The sequence below is a fragment of the Psittacula echo genome (assembly GCF_963264785.1).
Source record: "Psittacula echo genome assembly, chromosome: 2".
NCBI lineage: Eukaryota > Metazoa > Chordata > Aves > Psittaciformes > Psittacidae > Psittacula > Psittacula echo.
Window position 1 is genome coordinate 120,632,255 of NC_137737.1, and position 4,720 is coordinate 120,636,974.

Consider the following 4,720-nt stretch of genomic DNA (forward strand, 5'->3'; position numbering starts at 1 on the left):
ACCCAGTGTGGATTCTTCCAAACCCAACCTTCCTGACTGCTGCTTTGCTTAAGCTTTTTGTACAGCTGGCTGGTCAAAAATGACTTGGAGCTATTTTCCACTTTAATTTCTGTTTACAGAAATGTGTTCTGTTTATTGCTAATGTCAATAAATGTTTTATAATAATTTTGACAGAACTGAAAACGTAGAGGAGCTGTGAATATGGGGGAGGGGGGCGGAGAAGATCTCTGTAAGATGCGGTCTTGCAAGGTTCAGGTCCAACCAATTGAAGGGGAGTTCAAGATTTCTTTGCAACTCTCACATGTGCTACTTCTGCACTTGCTCTGGTTTTGAGTGTTCAGAGGGTCAAAAAGAGTAACCTGAAAGCTGTTGTGCATCAAGAACTGCTGTCTGTGCTTGAGAAACAGAAGTATCTGAACATCAGGTGCAACTAGGTGGTTAAATGCACTGCCAGAGGTTAGCCCCAGTTCAGCTCTCTGGCTGCATGCTCACTGGGAAACCTTTTCAGGTTTTCTTTGTAGGATGAAGGTCGATGCGTTTCTTACAGTGAGTACTCCAGGTTGTTGCAGCACAGGGGGAGAGCAGGGCATGTTTGTGCATAGCTCTACCTTATGGTCTTCGTTACTCAATTTTTTCCTCCTTCCCCACCCTCTTCATTACGAAGATGTTTGAAGAAGCCTTCTAACTGGAGGTTTGTCTCAATAAGCAGAGGGGTATGTGTCCCTCCTCTTTTTGAGAACTTTTGGGTCCTTGCACAAGTTTCAGGGAGGGCAGAAGGAACGCAGCTCTCCCTGGTGAGGGCTTTCTGCTCCTACTTGGGGTTTTGCAAGGGGAAGAGTGGCTTTCGGGCACTTCACCAAGTAGAAAATGAGGCAAGTAACAAGTGCCTAGGGCACTGATATGATGCTCTCACTGAAATGTGCTTTTGGAAGAACCCAAGATCAATTTTGAGCCTGGTTTTGAGGTAAGAGGGTAGGAATATAGTTTCTAAAACACTAAATTAATGCTGCTCCTCTTCTGTTCAGAGTACAGCAGGACACTGAAGGCAGCAGAGCTAAGCAGTAAACCACTAAAAGTGGCAGTGCCAGCCTCTGGACAATATTGAAAAGGAATTGTAAAGGAAAGACATTATCGACTCTTCAGTATTCCTTAGAAGTTTGCAGAGGTGGGGGGGGGGGTGGTACGAGTGCTAGTATTACAGGAGGTCCAAACCAACTGTAGCAGTGGCACATGAATGTAATGATGATGTTCAATTTCACTACAAGCTACAAAAGCAATCCCAAGGAAGAGTCATTAGGACCAGTGAAGAGTAAATTAATCTATACTGTGTATGTCACAGTACTCCATACACTAAAATTTGACTGTGTTTGGCTTATTGCTGCTTACAGAAATACTGTTGTCTTAATTCTCTGGTCTTCTTTTCCTCCCTAAAGTTAGGGAGTAGCTTTAGAAGCATTTTGAGATCTCACTGATGGTGTTCCTGTAAAAGGAAACTCTCTGGGGGAAATACCCATGAATTTACTTTTACCTTCAGCAAAGTAGTCAATTTTGTTCAGTGCCCAGTGTGCAAAATACGGAAGCTGAAATATCACATCAGAGGCACAATATTTACTGGTTTAAGGTTTACTTCCAGTATAACGAACTTGCTGGTAAAAAGGAACAGTTTATCAAAAGTTTCTGCTGAGCTTTGCAAGCACATGAAGCACCAAAAGCAGAAGAATACTCTGGTTGGTGGCTGTTCTTTCTGTAACCAACTGAAAAATTTGAAGTCAGAATATACTCTACTGGGTTGTGATAAATACTTGCCTTCAGCTTCCCACTTGCACAGGACAGATGAGGTTCTCCAGGGCTGTGAATCAGTCTATCTGTTAAGCCTAAAATACATCTATGTATAATTTTCTTTGTTGTTAGCAATTTCAACCAACAAAGGCTTCCTGGAGGACAGCTTCATTCATAGTACAAGTTTCTGTAAAACTTTATTCTTCTTATGTTGTAGGAAAAAAGTTAACATGGGCTGGGACATAGTTAAATTTCTGCACTTCTCATGCCCAGAGTCTTAATACCCTTTTGGGGCTCAAGTAGCATTTTGTATATGATAGGTTAGGCTATAAAGAAGTTACGTTACTACTGTAAAATAAATATTCTTAGAGGTTTGGTCTTCTACCAATTTTAAGCCACAAAATAAGCTGTACAAAAAATGCAGATTTTGGGTTTGGAAGTTAACTAATATTTGTACTAAATGTAATAAATACATACTGCTGTATACTTTCCATTGTGCTCTTGAGCTCCTAATCTCTTAGGTTTATCTTAATTAAATCCAGTATTAAACCAAGTCCCTGAGTTTCTTTTTCTGGTGCATGGCATGAAGAGAAGCAATTGGAACATGCTGTTAAAACTAGCGTGTTACAAGGCTGAAGACTAATTCAGGTTCAAGGGGACCAGAGCAGAGCATCAGTGGAGCTAAGCAACTGTCTCTTCATGGTAGGAAAGTTAGCATTGTGCCTTTCTCTGAAGGAGGCACCGGTAGTGTTATGGTAAAAAAAATCACTGTTCCATGAAGTTTTAATGGACAGGTTTTAGAAAATCTTTTCCCAAGTGTGGTAGTTCTGAAATAACATCTGGGGCTCTATGTGCAACCCAGGGGTTATATAAACAAATTAATGTTACACCACAGTGGCTGTGGTAACATTTAGAAGAGGGAAACCCCATAAATAGCAGAAGGAAAAAATTACTTGCAGTAGCTCATTGAACAAATGAGTAGAAAATTGGGTCATTTTCACTTGGTTTACTCTCCCTGCTTTCATATGCCTCATACTTGCTGTTTGCATTAACTGTCCTCCCCTCTCATGCAGATCTTCCAAACTCCACATACCAAGGAAGGAAGGTAATCCTAACATGTAGTGTGAACTAATTTGCTATTGGTGGTAATACAGTCTTTCCATCACAGGTATCTTAGTATTCCTGCTACTGGGATATCTTGGTGCAGTCCAGAGTACTTAAAAAAGGTTGATTTTCATTGGTGAGGAAGTTTTAAATTTCTGTATGAAAACAGAACTGAGATATTTTTGCCAGTATGTGGTGCAGTGGCAAAGGACTAAACGCTCTAAACCCAGGCTTGAAATTGATTCAGATCCTCTGCTGTTCAGCAGTCAGACAGTGGAGCTGCCAAGCGTTGCAGCCTGCTCCATCGGGACACAGTATCTATGTATTCTATGATTCTATTCTATGACTTTACGATTCTAAGGCCAAGTTGGACGGGGCTTTGAGCAACTTGGTCTAGTGAAAGGTGTGCCTGCCCATGCCAGGGGGGTAGATGTTCTTAAGGTCCCTTCCAACCCCAAACATTCTATGATTCTATGAAAGCACCGTGAGCTGAAAGGTAGCAACAAGACTGGCTGAAACCAGTTGGAGTGACTGCACATAGTGAGGCTGGAGATTTACCTGAGCAGTGAAAATCCTAGCTGCACCCACACAGGGAGGAGGCAGGAGAAAAGGCACTGGCCTGCGCACACAGCTCTGCAAAATGCCCTGCAACTTAAGAGTCAGCCCATATCAATATGGATTTCTCCATATAAAGACCCAAGGATTGGTTTCTTTTCAGCGCACGTCATGACAGGGGTATCTCTGAGTGTCAGGAAGCATGCTTTTGCCAGCAGCCCCTTGTGTGCAAATGGATTTTCTGAGCTTGTCCTTTCGGCAGGTCTCTGAGGCCTTGGCCCATCACCTCACAACATTCCAAAACTGAAGTGAGTTTCAAAGCACTCCCCAGCAGCACAGGCTTCACTAAAAACCCCAAATGTCTCTCTGGGTTTCTGGGTTCTCAGATCGTTGAGGAAAAGAAAGTGCTGTTGGAGGCAATCTGGGTTTGATGGCAACACGATCCTTCCTCAACTCGTTTTATTCCTTTTTCTCAAGGCTGTGCTGCAACCTTTCAGTGAAACCCCTGTGGTTTATTAGAGGAGTGCAATGGCATCACCGGAGCTTCAGCATTGCATAAAACATGATTAAGGAGGCTCACAGTGCACCTTTGGTGTATTGGAAGTAACGAAATACATTTCCCCAATCTTTTATCCTAGGAAAGGAATGCCAAGGAATGGGCATCGGAGAGGATATTCCTCTGCAGAGTTGATGCAGGTTGAATAAATACATTTATCATATCAGTGCACTGCTACCTAGAGCTCTAGGAGTTCTTCACCTTGTCACAGTGTCAGACACAGCCATGGTGACAGCGCCAAGAGCTTTTGTGAAAGGCAGTATTATGATCTGACAGCAAAGCCCCTCCTAAGGTATTCATTAAATTGTTCCAGGCGCCAGGACAGCCTATGATTATGCCAAACGGGAGCAAATTGTATGCTCTGCTTTCCCAGTATACACGAACTTAATCTGAAAGTCTGCCTAGGAAAGTTGAACACTGACTTGCGCTTTGCCCTGAAGAACTCCAAAGTGGCAGAGCCCATCACCCTGGAGGGTCACTCGGGGGACTGCCATGCCAAATGTCCATGCCAGTGCAAGAATTATTTCTGTGGATGCAGGTTTCAGCTGGGTTTATCCAAGAGGTTTCCTTGGACATCAGAATGTTTGGATGTTCCTAGCAATGCTGTCTGCTCGGACAGACTTGTCTGCTCAGGCTCAGGCTTGTACATCTGGAAAGTGGCAGTCCCAAAAATGGAAGCTGGAGTTCCTCAGGAAGCAGCTGTGTGGGGAACCCCGGGCTGTGGGA